General features: G+C 33.6%; 1 protein-coding gene across 30 annotated transcripts in view; it reads right to left on the bottom strand.

The window, feature by feature from the left end:
- RFX3 (regulatory factor X, 3 (influences HLA class II expression)) overlaps positions 1-17208 on the bottom strand; it is a 276259-nt gene that overhangs the window by 258658 nt on the left and 393 nt on the right. For 9 of the 30 annotated variants that reach the window (XM_014546293.1, XM_014546292.1, XM_014546291.1 and 6 more), the window contains exons 1-4: positions 11427-11639; positions 8584-8732; positions 5541-5585; positions 1350-1427 (exon numbers count right to left, since the gene is read on the bottom strand). The exons of 1 other annotated variant lie outside the window; for it this stretch is intronic. The gene's annotated coding sequence lies outside the window, so the exon portion shown is untranslated. Of the gene's footprint in view, positions 1-1349; positions 1428-5540; positions 5586-8583; positions 8814-9189; positions 9202-11426; positions 11640-17208 lie in introns of those variants that run through there. 20 more of the 30 variants (XM_014546274.1, XM_014546286.1, XM_014546285.1 and 17 more) reach the window with 13 other exon arrangements.

The raw sequence follows: 17208 nt of genomic DNA, 5'->3' as shown, positions 1-17208 counted from the left end.
ATCTGTAAATATTTCTTAAATGATTCTGATGAGTAGACAATGAAGATTCCTGAAAGATTCTCACCCAAAGAAACATAAAACTTTGGGCTATTTGAAAACATCCAAAGTATCTTCTTTTTAGAAGATTCCAAGAATCCCTATTTAGACATAGTTTAAGTAAAAATTTATCCAGATTATAAATTCATAAGATATTAAAAACACATTCCATGTTTTAGATTCTTCCTCTTTATATCCAAGAAATACAGCAGTCTAGTACTTATTTATGCTGGGAACTGAATCTCTATATTCAAATCTCAGTTTAAAAGTTCCAAGTATTTAGCACTCTCTTTTCAACTGAATTACACTCTTAATATATGTATTTTCCATTCTGTTTTACAGGCCAGTAGGTATGTTGGCAAATCAGGAGTATAGTTAAGTCTAAAAGTAAATGATTTAAATTCTGCCTCCCCCCTCAGAAAAAAACCCTTCCCTTCAATTAACAGAAAGCAAAATCAATTTAATGCATTGTATTCTAAGCCTCTCTTAATTCAGATGCAACGGCAGCATGAAACATTAGAAATATCATAAAGAATGAGAAACTTCTAGGCAAAAATGCAAGAACTAACTAATATTTCATCAGACTTTTGTTTATCATAGCTCCTTTTTTTTATTGAAGGCAAAGATAAATCCAAAGGGAATGGTTTTACAAGAAAGGTTGGTCTGTGGGGATTTACCTTGTTAAGAACAAATGACAAATGGTTTTCCCCTATAGGAAACACTCCTGTTTCATATAAGTGCATCCTTTTAGATTTGGTACCACAAATGAGGCTGGTAAGAGCATCAAGTTACTGCTAGAAAGTTCAGTTGTCATTTTCTTGGTCACTCTTAGCAGTTTCAAATAATCAACAGAGCTAGTGCTCAAACTGTGCATTTCATCACAAAACAGGATACCAAAACTAAGTTCAATCCTGACCTTGTAGATTTACTTCCAATTCTAACACACACACACACACCCCATGTTGGCAATTACTATTCTGCCACCATCTCATACTATTATTTAGTAAACAACATATCCTTCCAAGAATTCAGATTAAGAAGTCACATAATAGCATGACTGCTGGTATTGCTTCTGGTTGCTATGGAATAAAGGGCAATCCCTTCACATTCTCATTCTGTTGGTTCTCACTAAGAGTGCTGCAACACCTTTAAGCCCAGCCGGGCAAGTCTCAGCTTGTACCACAGATATAAACTGCCATTATTTTACTTTTGTTCCACAAGAGAGTGACCTACAGGAACAAACGTTTCAATTATTTAAAATTAATAATGCAATAGTTTACAACAACCTTTAGAATGGTTAGACTCAACCTTACCCTCATCACAAAAGCAGAGGTGCATGCCAGGTCTGAGAATTATTTCTGCCAACACATTATGACATAAATCACTAATACCTGACAGAGGAAAATAAAATGATAGTGATAAAAAATATAATATTTTCTTTTTTAAAAGATCTAGCAAATATGGTATTTTCCTTTAATATAAAGGCTGTTGATGACGTGTAAAAATACTTAAAATTTTATTCCTATTCTAAAATAGAGCAATTAAATACTGATTTGTATACCAAAGTATAGTTGGAGATAATAAAAAATAAATATATATATTCAGAATGCAGAATTATAAAACTGTAATGTGCTTTTTCTAGAAAAAAATGAGTTCAAACTTGTAGGTAAACAAGTATTCTGAGTACTGAAGGCAGCACATTTGAGTTGTTTGCTTTTTAAAAAAAGTTTTGCACTAGCAATGATATAACAGGAGAATGCTGGGAGAGAAGTGTGGAATCTGGGGTCCAACAGCCCCAGCTACGACAAATGTTATGTCACTGTGCAAGTCACTTCACCTCCGTTTTCTTATATTTAAAATAAGTGGGGGACAGGGTGGTGGGTTGAATTAGATAACTTTCAAAGTATTTTCCAACTTAAAAATTCTGATTCTAAAATAAAACATCCTAATTATGTCTCTACTGGAATCCTACAAAATTGTGTCATTGGAAAGCACGGTTAACTCTGGTGACAGACTTTTTCACCTTTCTAATCTCTAGCACCCTGGCTATCCCTATTAGTTGCTGTGCAGAGCCAGAAGAGAAAGGCTGAAGTTGTGCCCCTGACAGTCATCATAAGGGTTTGCAGTTCCAGCTCCAGACCCAAAAGCTTAGCTGCTATGCAAACAAGTCAAGTTCAAAAACACAAGTCAGTTCTTGGATAAAGCTTTCCTTTACATGGTGTTCTTCCAAATCAGAACATTAAGTTGTTTGCTATTAGGGAGTTACTCCAATGTAGAATAAGAAGACCAATATTATTACCATATTAGAAATGGCTTTTTAAAATTATACATGTGACATAAATGCAGTGGAAGTCAAATTTTAAAAAAACTCTTCAACATCAGAATAAAACCACCATTGCTTTAATTCAACGATTTTCAACTGGTGTGCCCCAAGAATTTTTAAAACATGCAATACCTGACTATTTATTTAGGAGCAATGACCTCTTTTGCCTTAGACTGCCCCAAGAATTTTTAAAACATGCAATACCTGACTATGCAATGACCTCTTTTGCCTTAGATTGTCAGATAAAACAATGACAAGAGCCAACACAACAAGAGCTATCTGGTGTGAATGAATCAAAACTATACCTTCTTTTGGTCAAATCGGCAAAAAATATATTTGTGTGTGCCGCAGAATTTTAGTAATTAGTTTATGTATGCTGTTATATGGAAAAGATTGAAAAATCACTGCTTTACTTGATGCTATCTTGAATGTCATATAATAAAAAGCCAAATAACACTTTGACTCTACATAGGTATTGAAAAGCACAGAAAAAATATTACAAACAAATTGGTATTAACATTAAATTCATACTTTTTTTGAAATTAATAAAGTATCCTATAAATATTTCTGAAATTAACATGTATATCATATGATCCTTTGTTTTGCAGGGTTACGTTTATATTTTGTTCAATCATTGTTTGGTTGATTAAGCTTTACACTGGTATTTTTCTGTATACATTACATCTACCTGCTTTTGGAAACCTTGACTATATGACAATCTAATATGCAGGATCACTTAAATTAGATGTTTCCTAATGGCAGAAAGAATTAAATATAACCCTTTGAGAAAAGAAATCACAGTTTAGTCATATAATAAGATCAAATTAGTAGTGTATCACTTTGGTTATTTTATATCACTTTATTATTTTGTCTGACTAGTTAATCTATAATAGAAGTATTTTTAAAGAATGCCACAATATTTCAAGTTATACATATTTCTCTGAAACCTTTTGGATCAGAAAAAAGTTTAGCACTTAAAGTTACATAACTGAAAAATGCAGGCCTTATTTAATGTATTTACTTCTTCATGCCTAAATCATTTAATTAGATTCAAACAACAAGAAAACATCAGCTTTTAAATAAAGAGATTTAGGTCAGTATTTTGTGTTGTTTATTAAAGTGACATTAATCATTACTTATTAGATCATTACAGAGTAATTTCCAATATGAATGGATTTTTTTCCCTATAGACTAACTTTGGAAAATAAACTTCTTTCATAAAAACTAAGAAAACTTCTTCATTCCCTGAAGTTGGTGAATCAGAAAATATTAAACTGCTTTGAATGGTGTTATATGTTATCACTACATGAGCTCTTAGTAATGAATGTCACTTCCTTTACTCTCTTCTATTATGTCCCAGTAACTGAGTAACTAACTTTGAAGGGAATATTCCAGAAGATAGTTGGTTCTCTTCACTTACAAAATGGCTCTTACCAGTTTACCCAAATCTACCCACAGGCAAATTAAAAGAATGACATACAAAAGATTAGCATCATTTCAACTCTGAGAGGTATATCTCAGTTGTTTTCCTGTGCCCTGCAAACACGGGCTGCTGTCCTTGAGCTTGCTCCCATTTTAATGATAGGTCAGATTTCAAGTAGAAGAACCTAGAGTTACTAAACAAAAGACTCTACCAACAACTGAGAACAAACTTCCTGATTTAAATAAATGCTGTGCTGAGAAGAAACAACATGACCAGTCACACTTAAATATTGCGTCTTAAAAATAATGTAAGCATTGTTTCAAGTCCACATTGAGTCTGTTCTTAAAATTCGATTAACACTGTTTCAGAGTAACATAGGATAAAAGATTCAAGTTTATTTCAATAAACAAATACCTCAAATTATATAGACCTAAGAATAGAAGGTACTAATTGTTAAATGTGTGATGAGCACATGGGGATTCATTATGCTATTCTCTCTATGTCAGTGTAAGTTATAAAAGTTCCAAAATAAGGCAGTTTTAAGAATATGTACATTTATGGTACAGTTTTGCGGTATACATTGGCTTCCCAAATGTAAACTGCTTTAGATATCAGATATATTAATCAGATATCTCAAGTGAAAATATTAATTATGTATATTTTGTATACTAACATTATATTGTATAGCTTTGTAATGATAAAATAATTACAAGAAAACTCTGATGTAATATCTCAATCTAATACTCTTCTAAACACAACATTAATAGTGAAGCTCCATATAATAATAGTCAAAGGTTCCAGAGATTTATTATACTTGCAACAAATATAAAAACAAATGGTGCCCATAAAGAAACTTAAGTACAATCTATTCCTCAGCTATTAGTTAATATCTCAGTAAGGCAAGAAAAAAAAAAGACTGTTCTTCCAACTAATTAGTTCACCATTTATACTTTCACTTATCCATCTTAACTTATTTTTATCTTAATTTCTAAACTCTCCACTAATTTCATCTAACTACATTTTCAATATCTCTTTCTACCCTTCTTTTTTTTATATTTATTGATTCACAAATATCATGTCTGTCATTTTGTAGTCTTCTAAAGTCCACACATAGTTGGGAATATGTATTTCGTATCCAGTACCTCATTTCTCTTCCTTTTCAAAATGCTCCTTAAAATTCAATTTAAAAAAATCACAATCACTTCAGGATTTCTAAATTAAACAAAGTAGTATTGTCACTGAAGACACATTGATATAAATCTTTTAATTCTCTTTCAAAAGTAAATGCCAAAGGACAATGATGTAAAACTATAAGCTTATAGACTAATAAATCCAATTATCTCTTAGGCCTCTGCTAGAATGTTTTTGAATCAAATATTAGAAATAATGTTATCAACAGTATTTGTGGTAATATGCTGAATATGGCAAACTGGGTTTCTAATACATATAGCCTCTAAAATGAAATTTTCACTCTAAATTGTACTTAATCATTGTTCATACTCTAGTTTATCCAACTATGTTCCTGCCCAGATTTACCCTAATTCTTACCCAATTCCTTCAGATTAAGTAAGGTAGCTATTCTGGGTATGGCATGTTACTTACTGGCATTCTTTCCAAGGTTTGTAAATCAATAGATAAACTGGAATTTCCAAAGCTCACACATAATACATCACACAAGGCAGTACTGTAGGATTTGGGAAATTCCTGACAGCAATGTAAATTAACAAAAACACAATAAAATAGAGAGGCTTACATTACCCAAGAAATAAGCTTTTACTTTCGAGTTTACCAAGGGCAGCAGGGCTGAAGGTAAATGAAACATCAGGATCACTAACAATGACTTCCTCTCAAAAATTACTTGTATCAACATCTTCAGTCCATGGTCATTTACACCAATAAATGATCAAGTCTAACCCAATCAAAATATTAAAATACACTCCCTTCCAATTTTAAAAATAAAATCCCACCTAATTTCTAAGCCATATAGTTCTCAAACCTTTGCTCAAACATAAATCCATATTTATTATACAACTCTACTCATTCAACATATTTAAAAGGCTTTAAATTTCAAAACTTGACAGACTTCTAAAAATAAAGGAACAGATCAAATGTTGATCCAGCAATACAATATCTTATACTACTATCATACGAATAAATTGCAATTTTTATCTTTAACTATAATTCAACTTTAGTATTCATAGCATCTATTAACTAAAAGTAGCCTCTAAAAATTACCATATAATGTGAGGCACTATAAAAATTGTTCCCCATATCACACAAAGATCAATCAAAGAACTTAAGTCAAACGTTTCCCTTAATGTTCTTTGCCTCAAGAAAATATCACTGGAGTGGTTTCTAATACTGTTATAAGATATGCATAATACAAAAACAAAATGGTATGGATAGACGTTCTAAAGCACCAAGCACAATGTACATTAAAATTATTTTCTAAAGGTCTACACACACACACACACACAAAACATAATATCTAGGATAAATTCCATTTTTCTTAATGTAAGTAATCCCTAATAATATAAAGTGACTTTTTAAACAAAATGTTTTAAAATGTCCTTTAAAGCATACAATATAATCACATTGTACAATAAAGAGTCTAACTTTAGCTGATGTCTGTATTTTAATTTTTCATGTTAGGTATTCCTTGTGGCACATCAAAATACATACTGTAAATTAAAATGGTAAAGGTGATTTTCAGGTCACTAACAATGTATCTTTCCATGTGTTTTTTATTAATGATCCTTACAGTGACACTTCATTAAAACTTATCTCCAAGACTGTCATCAGATAGAATCAGATGCCAATCAGTGAAAGCCTAATGTGACAGATTATATACTCTCTGGTTCTTTTAAATGTCAGCCTAAACAGGAACAGGGGGAAAACATAGATTCTTTTGTAAAACAAAAATAAATATATATCCACAAAACAATCCACCTAAAGAAAATGTAGACAGTTGGATTTAAGGCATTAGTTCTGTATCTGGCACACAAACTAGATTTCCTCAGTACTTCTTTCTTTTATTCCTACCTTTCTAAAGCTGTGCATGACTAAACCACAATATAGACTCCTTAGGAGGATACTATTGCACATCCACTAATGTACTAAGGATAGACATATAGATACAGTCAGTTTTTAGGAGAAAAGTACCACAAATATAAAGTAAAAAGATGCCTATTCTCCCTCCCCAAAGTATACGTACTATGCACAATACTACAGCAGGAAAGGAAAAAGATCTGGAAGACTCCGATCGCCTTAGTCACTTCTGTTTCCCCCTTCCCCACCTCAATCGCTATCTCCCCCGCAAAATGTCACAATTAAAATTTAAAAAATAAAATAAAAAGAACTGGGTAGAATATGCAATGCACTGGTATTGAACAATGGAAACAGGATATGATTTCTAAATGTATCCACTTCTTCCTGTCTCTCTCCAGCAGTCTCTCTCAACACTGATCCCAACTAAGGCATGGGAGAAACTTCATTGAAAAAAGCAAAGCATTTGTAAAATGGGTTTGCACATTAAGATAAACTATGCTGATTGACACTGAAGAGGGCCAGATACCTTTTTAAGGATGCCAGTTATTGTACTGAAATATATAGATGCTATCGAGCATTCGAATATGAATGTAGTTCAGACTCTTGAATATCTTTACATTAATCAATACACAAAATTATAAAAAATAATTTAAAAAACAATAATTACAATCTACTCAACTTTCATACACTCCTCATTAGATTGTAAGAGATGAGATATAGCAGAACGGAAGACATCTTGAACTAATGCAAAAATGCTCCCTTTCATAGTCTGCAATGCTTAAAAATCCGGATAAGTCTACTTGTTAAATTAACAATAATGCAAAATTTTACAGAAATGCACGATTCTTAACCAAGAGACATAATTTTCTGCTACCAAACCTGAATAAAAAGAATGTTTTACAACTATTAATAATATTCAGAAAAAAAGGTAAGCAGTAAGTATTAGCAATGAAAAACATAAAAGATGGCACTGCTTCCCAGAGCAGGGTCTCAAAGTACTAGTACTCCCAAGACGCTAACAACTCGCCCAGACTTCTTGACGGGACTTTAGTTCTTCCTAAAACTACCTGAAGTGCATGAAGGGAAGAAAAGGTCAAGGTTTTAATAACTGGGGAAGAAATGTGGAAAAATGAGATACACAGAAACCTAAATTAGTTTTTATTGCTTCTGATGAGAGAGATCTAACAAGTCCCTCTCCCTGTGTGTGTTTGTCAAATTGCCTATCCACATACTTGAGAAATGATATCCTGTTTTAAATATCTCATTGGTGAGCAACAGGCAGGAACCCCAACTGTCAAACACTTGTCTGGCATACAGACGTAGAGGAGCTGCTGGTCAGGAGCTCAAGCTGTCAGACTCAGCTAATTCCTATGTGGGTGAGGACAACAGGGCACTAGCCACAGCACCCTAAGGGAGCCACTGACATGAAGGAACCTGCTGCAACTGTCATAGGTATGGCTACTACACTAGAACCAGGCTCTGGGTTTTCTTTTGTTGTTCTTATCAGAAGAAACAATAGGCAAGCAAAATGCTAGCCTCCTGCTCAGTGATATTGGCTTGTTTACCTTTTCCCAGAGCCAATCTTGTCATGGATGGAGTCCTAGACTGTTAGTGCTGAAAAGGGCTTCAGAGATCACATAATCCTACTGTTTCATTTTGCAGATGGAAAAACTGAGCGCTAGAGGGTTTAAGTGGCTAGCCTAAGGTTTTAGTTAGTGACAGAGTGAGCACGGAACAGAACCTTTTTTCTCACCTTTGCTCTCCTTTGGCTGGCACTTTTAAAGACCATTCTTTCTCTCTCCTCTCTCCTTTCACATGACTTCTGAATATGTTTCCTCTCCAACTGATGTACTTGTATTTTCTGACCAGCTGCCTAATTCTTAGGTTTTCTGGATTCAGTTACTATCACAGTGGTAAAAGGGGTGAGATATAGCAGAACAGAAGGACATCTTGAACTAATGCAAAAAATGCTTCCTTTCCCTAAATAGGAAGCACCAAGAACCTGACAGTCTTGACCAGGCACTGTAAAACACAGGCATGCAGTACTGACTGCAGCATATTACAGCTTCTAATAAAAGTAGTGAGAAAGAAGAGTCCAGGAGGTAAGAGTCAGCAATAAGCAGGCATATGTGATTGTGCAAACACAGTATTTTTGGACTAGACTAGAGATTTAATCTAGAGGCCAGAACATAGCCAGAACTGAGAAGGGAAGGAACCTTTCTGAAGCAAAATCATACTCAGTCACATCATTAGTAGTAGATCAGTAACATGTTTTTTGTTCAAGGGAGTAGCCAAATGTATAGAAATTGTAAAAAAGATAATAGATTATTGAAATGATAAGAATGATAAATAACCTTACTATCTAAGTCACATTTCCTAGCATTTTCCCAAATATTCCTTTAAAAATATGTGTCAAATTCACTGGAGAAAGGAAGCAGATGAGATGGCTGAGCTGAGTCTCCCTACTTTATATGTTGGACTAATTATCTATAAAAATAATGTAAAAGGAGTCATATAATAAACACTAAATAGGACTAGGGAGGAGGCAGCAGGAAAGATGAGAGAGGCAGACAAAAAGCCTACAATATACAGTAGTTCAGCAAAGGTGACACACCGTTATCAAGTAAATTTTAAATTAAAATGTATAAATGACATTTCCAGTTTGAAAAACATTAGGGATATTTTAGATTAAAATAAGAAAAAAAAATCCATTCTTAGTCAAATTGTGTAGAAAATATATATTGTAAATTACTAAATACCAACTTTATATATAGCAGCCAACTACAATATTTCTTTAAACATCTTTAATTGTCAAAGAAATGGAGCTGAAGTTGACATTTCTCCTCTACAATTTAATATTATATGTTTTATTGCATAATGTTCCAAGGTTACTATATCTCAAAGTTAGGGCTGGCAAATTCTTCCGAAATTACTTATTGCTACCCTTAGCAAATTAATTGTAAGCAGTGTATTATAAAATTATAGAATAATTTCTTGATGAATTCAACAACTATTGCCATTCTTTTATATTAATGACTGTGGTTTGTATAAAGCTTATAAATAAGGTTCAAAATGTTTTCGAATGAATTCATGTATAACAAATATGAAAAGGAAAATATATACTGGAAAATGAAATGACAAGTGTAAGAGTTTATTAAATGCTGCATCATTAGTTCTCAGTCTAAGATACCTGAACCAGGAGAGTTATCCAAATATAGTAAAAGAAATCCATTAAAACAAGGCTGCAGTGTAAAACTAAAATATCACTTTAAACTAGTATCCTATTAATTCAGTGAAATAATAAGACTGATTATCAAAAGGCAATCCAATCCTGTGGTTGGTAGCTTTGTGTGTTTATTTTGTAAAGTGGTGAGGAAGGAAGAATTATTCAATTAATGTATATTAGTGGGCGAAGTCTTTCGCAACTTAAAGCCCATTGGGAAGGAGGTGGTCAAGTGCATATTAAAAGGATTCTTAGATGGCTAAAAGATTAGGATGGGTATCTTCTAGTAGTCCCTAATAATAAGAATTGAGCATGTATTCTGTGTCAAATACTGAGCAAAGCACATCACATAAATCATTCCCTTTAATCTTCACAGAACCTATAATGCAGGTAAGATTGACCCTATTTTTCAGATGAGAAAACTGAGTCTAGGTAACGGTAAATAACCTGTCCAAGGTCCCACTGCTAATAAGATTAACTGAAATCTGACTCCAAAGCCTGTGTTCTTAACCAGTATACTTCCTTTGATCTACTTAAACAAAACAAAACACAGGTCCTGGCGTGGTAGCTTAGTTGGTTAGAGCACAGTCCCAACACACCAAGGTTGCAGGTTCATCTCTGGTCAGGGCACATGTAAGAAGCAACCAATGAATGCATAACTAAGTGGAACAAAGAAATCGATGCTTCCCTTTCTGTTTCTCTCTCTCTCTATCTAAATTCAATTTAAAAAGAACATATTAACCCTTTGCGGTCCAATTTTATTTTTGGAATTCAAACAGTCTGGTCCAAATTAATTGACGGGATTGAATGTTGAACCGGTTTGCGGTGTCGACCTCAGCCTCGACGTTGGACCTGCTCCTAGCGCCTAGTTTGTCAAGTCAGCCTCCACGTTGGACCGAAAAGGGTTAAAGAACAAAATATATACCTATTTGATACTCTGACTATATTTCAATTTTAACTGATTTGTTTTTCATTAAAGTACATTTTATACTTTGATGTGAAATAGAATACTTCAAATATAAAAGTTTTGAAACAATGTCATATAATATACTTTAAAAATCATAACAGCATAAACTGTATGGTAAATAGTAGGACCACATTTTTTTAAATATATTTTACTGATATTTTACAGAGAGGAAGGGAGAGGGATAGAGAGTTAGAAACATCGATCAGCTGCCTCCTGCACACTCCCCACTGGGTATGTGCCTGCAACCAAGGTACATGCCCTTGACCAGAGTCGAACCTGGGACCCTTGAGTCCGCAGGCCGATGCTCTATCCACTGAGCCAAACCGGTTAGGGCTAGGACCACATTTTAAAAGACAAATGTCTAAGTTATTTTAATAAGACTAGTATTTAAAAATGTTGTTATTACCTCTACATGTTTTGGATTCTCTGAGGCATTCCAACATATGAAATACTATTCCTGATAGTGGTACCTCATTAAAATAGCATATTTTGCTGATTGTAGTTAAATGAGATTAACAGTATAGGTAAGTCCATTATCTGGAGGAAAAAAGTTTATATGATGTAACCATCATTTTCTAAGCTACTTAAGGAAGATACTGACTACTACTATTTCAGTTATATATCTTTTAGTATATCCCTGCTGAGAAAAGAAAACCAATGATGCAACCAGAGCCCAAGAGGTTAAATTGAATTAATTCTCCTAAAAAAGCTCTCAATGAACAAATATTAAGATAGATCATTTCCAGTTTGGAATTATAGGATAAACAGTAAGGCAGGGAATCTAAAAGTTTTCAGATAATAAAGCCCAATTAAATATTCAAACCAGACTACTTCAACAGCATGAAGTGGGGACTGAATTCTCCAGACAATTTTTAATAATATTATTGTTGTTGATTTAATTAACCTCATAAATATTATTGTCATTTATACTTTTGAGGTAGTTTTTTTATTTTTTATTTTTACTGATTTCAGAGAGGAAGGGATAAGGAGAGAGATAGAAACATCAGCAATGAGATATAATCATTGGTTGCTGCCTCCTGCACGTGCCATACCAGGGATCGAGCCCGCAACCTGGGCATATGTCCTGACTGGGAATCAAACAGAGACTTCCTGGTTCATAGGTCGACACTCAACCACTGAGCCACACCAGCTGGCTGAGGTAGCTTTTTTTAGATTATGCCATAGAAAGCATATTACTAATCATGTCATATAAAAATGTTTTAAGAATGTACAATATGTGCCAATAATACCAAATTTACATAGTACAAAAGCTACACTGACTAAATAGTATGATTCTCAAGTGAAATGAAAATTTTCAGAGGGAAACTGAAATACCTGTATAAGATGATGATCAACATACATGCCTATAGGACTAATGCTGACATTCAGATATGCCAAAGATATCAGTCTTGATATTGTTCTGTTGTGCTAACATAAATTAGTACAGAGAAAGATAGGCTTTGATATAAAACTGCCAATTAAGACAGTATATTAAATTTAAATTCCATAGAAATAGGGCCATCAAATGCTTAAATGCACATATAATTACAAATTTTCCTTTAAACAAAAGTTCCAATCAGTTCACATTCTTACTGATAATAATTTCATGTTACAAACAGCACAGCACCCTCTGGTGCATCTGTTATAATAAAGATAGGCTTTGATATAAAACTGCCAATTAAGACAGTATATTAAATTTAAATTCCATAGAAATAGGGCCATCAAATGCTTAAATGCACATATAATTACAAATTTTCCTTTAAACAAAAGTTCCAATCAGTTCACATTCTTACTGATAATAATTTCATGTTACAAACAGCACAGCACCCTCTGGTGCATCTGTTATAATATGTATAAAATTCCCACCAAAAAAAAAAAAAGGCTAATGATTCAGCCGTCGAACAGGAATTCAAGAGGAAATTAGAGTAAATAAAATCATAAAAACATGCCATTAATAAAAAAGGTAGTAAAGATAAAAATAATGACAGGGAGGGACAAGAACAAATGGGTCAAATAGACAACAATTAGTTTGAGGGCGAACTTAATTCCAATGATACCAATAATCTCATAAATGTAAATAGTGTAAAGATACCAATTAAAAGGCAAGGCTGTCAGATTGAACTAAAATATTTAAGTTGTTAAGAGAGGACAACAACAACATCAACAAAACACTAACCTTGATAAAAAAATTCCCCCAAAAAAAAAAAAAAAAAAAAAAGGATAGAATCTGAGTAAAAATGAACTTTAGAAATCAGTAAGTTGATACTTTTATTTACTCCAGTACATATTTTTAAACATAATGCTTAAAAATAATTTTCATTTAAAAAGAGCACTAAAAAGTTTATAGTAACAATTGAAGTAAGTGAGGAAAATGTTTTAGTTTTAAAATAATGCAGCAACAAAAACAACACTGGTTTCCAACATTTATCATTCAAATTAAAATAATGCTATCAAAAAAAAATTCTTTATGGATGGGATGGCAAAAGTTAACTTGTCATGTTAACCAAATTTTACTTTATTCAAATCTGCCTTAGCCTCTTGCTTCAGATAAATTTGACTTATTGTATAAAGTGCTCCTGAGTACTTTTTCTGGATTCAAAGGGAATTTTCCATTACAATATAACAATTTTTAAGTGTTTTGTGAAAGGATCTGCAACTTACACAGACTGAAAACAGAATAATATTCAGAAATAAAAGGTGTTAAATTATAAACCTGAATTTGAATAGTTCAAAACTTTTACTTAAAAAAAAACAAACACAAAAAACTTTTCCTAGGAAAATAACTCCAAAAGTATATTTTACTAAGGACTAAAGCAAAGGATGCCACCTGCTTTAGACAATTCTTTTGTGAACCACTGGAAGTCTCAACACAATGCACTAGAAAAGAAAGTGACACCTGTTTAACACAGCCATCTGTCCCTAACAAGCTAGAATTAGTCAAATCCACTTAATCTGGGACTTCCAAAATATGGGAACACTATGCACCTGTGAACAGAAAGGAATTTAAATCTGGTTTTTGATGGCCAGTGGAAATTTATACCAAAGAGTTGAAGGCAAATGGTTACATTGGGGAAATTATTTTTAAAGTAACTGAAAGTAGATTTTTAGGCTAATTTTCAACATAAAAACAAAAACAAAAAAAACCAACAGTCTTCATAATTTAAAGGTTTACTTTGGTATTCTCATTTTTTATAACAAAGTCTCACTATACTACCAAGAACAAAGTAACATTCCTATTAGGCTGTTAAGAAAAGTTTGGGGTTTTTTTACTTCTTCCCATACATCTGATGCTATATCCACCCTTTTAAATACACACATATACACACTCTTCATAAATTTTGAAAAGCAAAATCATATTCCACCTACTTACTTGTTTTTCAAATTAGAGGAAAGCACACACAAAATCAACTTTCTCAAGAATAAGAAAGCGTTACCAAAAAGTAACACACACATGTCATTTAAATAATACGTTATATCCATCTTGATTTATGATTCATTCATTTTAATTCTTAATGATAAAAAAAATACCATATTAACTTTAGGATAAAAAATATTTTTTCTTTAGGGTTAACATATATGAAACTTATAAACTATAAAACTTTTGAGTATCTACATAGAATATAAGAATACTTGAATACTAGAAAAATATTGTTTTTTAAATTAGGCATAACTATCATATATAATGAAAAAATTATGGAATGATGAATTTTAGTAATATGCTTTAGTTTACTATATTATACTAGTACATGTAAATGTACTACAAAAATATCTCTATACAGTTTAATGCAACCCATTGGCAAAACAACCTAAAAAGATTAAACTAGGTATTATGACATATAATGAATCACAGATATTCAGCTACTAAAATAAGCTACAAATGACTTCTATTTAATACTTTTAGTGTAAAAGTGTGGTCACTCAGTTTCAGAGATCTCTATTACTCTAAAAACTGAGAACACAGAAGAATACCAATACACAATATAGTCCTCTCCGAGGAAAAATATCACAGAAAGAATAAACAAAGTGCTAAGTATTTACCCTTGGGTTAAACTTAAAAATGCATCACTTGATAGTATTTCTGGTTATTATTTTCTCAATCCATATGAATAATGTTGACATGCTTGAGCCCAAAGAATCTCTAAAAGCACCTTTTGTATCACATATGTGTTTTTAAAAATAGATGATAGCATTCCAGTTAAGCCCTGCTCTCAAATCAACTGATGAGTGGAAGTCTGAATTACTGAATCAGAGATAATTATAAGAAGTAAAATGCCTCAAAAAAAAAGTCCTTGGACACTGCAAGTAAAAATATTAAACCATAACATTATAACATATAAGCTACTCAGCTGAAAACCTATTATGTAAATAGCATAAGGTCTAAAGCTGTCTCTAGACAGCAAAACTCCTATTAACTTCAGAGAATTTATGGGACCCAGGAGCTTCACCATCCAAAAGTGTTCAGGCATTTGACACTCATCTGAACAGAAAAAAAATACAAGTTAGTATTAGAGACTTGCATGGAATCTAGATTGGGGGAGGGGGCGAGTAAATATGAAGGAATTTGAGTGCTCTGAGAAAGACTTCAGAACAAAGTATCATCTTCATTTAAAATAGCAATCACATGGAAATGAATTGACAGGGGGAAAGTTTTTCTTTAAAAACAAAACAAAACTCTTATTTTACAAAGTATTAGCCTGAACAGCATTACAATTACCCAACCTGCTCATTGAAAATCTCAAGAATAATTAAAACTGTCACATTATTCACAGGCTGCTCTGTCAGGTAAATCAATATATGTTTACTGTTAGGAAGAAGACTATTTAAATAAACATTTTAAAATTCCAGATTGTAAACTTCAATATGTGCAAATGTAATATTATAAATGCTTTAGCACACATTCATTATCAAAACTTTTTACTGATAATCTGTTCATTAAACGTTCGGCTGAAAAATGAACAAATTTACAGGATCTGGAAAACAGTTACCTCCAACCAAGAGCCCTACTATTTGAGGACTGATAAGTATTCAAATCTACAGAGGAAAATAGATATTTTTAGAGACTTAAAAAGGAGAAAGTTCTCTCCCCTCACCAGATATAAGTCACTGTCCAAAGAAAGCCAAAATAAAGACTATGTTGAGTAGTGCACACATGCCTAGATCTCAACAACCATAAAAGAAAGTGAAATATACACACGTTTCAAGTTGAGAAGCTTCATACATTCTTTATGAACAACTTGACTTCAATTTCAACTCTCAAAGCAACATGAACAGAGAAGATGAAGAGGGAGGGAAAAAGCCTCTTCAAAGTGCCTTCACTGTCACAAGGAACATTGCAACCCGAGTTCTCACAAAGCTTCCTCATGTCCTTTCCCTGTTTACCCTACACACAGTCTTGTAACCACAATGAACCCTGTGGACACTCCACGGTGGAGGGGGAGGCTCGTCAAAGTGCAATGGAGCCTCACTGCTACCCCTCCCATCCCCGCACGAAGGATAAAGCACTGTCAGTAACTACTCACCCAAGTACCACGGACGCCCTGCATCCGGTTTAAATCACACACACGCGCACACACACACACACACACGCGCACACACACACCAAGAAAGGGAGAAGGGAGGGGAGAGAGACTTTTAAAAATTTCTTTCCCGGGGCTGCAAAGTCCAGCGAAGAGGCTCCAGGTTTCACGGTGTGCAAGGGGTGTGGGGGGAAAGGAGGCGGGGGAGGGAAGAGTGCTGAATGGATATTAAGACTGTTAGCAGCACAAAGAAAACACAGTTTTAAAAGAAAAGGAAAAGAAGAAAGAACACCGTGCAGTTGATGATGGTCAGAGGAGGACAGCCCATTGAGCACAAGGAGAAGAGGGGCTAAAATGAAGGGAACGGGCGGCAGGAAAAGTTCACCGTTGTACGAGGATAAAAATAACAAAAACCTTCACAAGGCCCCACAAGTGAACAACAACAACGAAACACTCGCGCTGGGGTCCCCCTGGCACACTGTGGTCCACTTGGGTTTTGAAAGAAGCAGGAAACAAGCAGCTTTGAAAAAGAAAATTAAAGAGAAAAGAAAAGCCCTTCTCTCTTCACCTGACTCTCCTCCGCAGACCAGACCTCGGGCAGAGCTCCACCATCCGCAACGCCGAACTGCGGCTCCCGCTCCCGCTCCCGCTCGGCGGGCGGCCCCCCGAGCT

The sequence above is a fragment of the Myotis brandtii genome, unplaced genomic scaffold (genome assembly GCF_000412655.1).
Source record: "Myotis brandtii unplaced genomic scaffold, ASM41265v1 scaffold44, whole genome shotgun sequence".
Taxonomy (NCBI): Eukaryota; Metazoa; Chordata; class Mammalia; order Chiroptera; family Vespertilionidae; genus Myotis; species Myotis brandtii.
The sequence above is the reverse complement of the archived record's forward strand: the minus strand, read 5'-3'. Positions and strand labels throughout refer to the sequence as shown.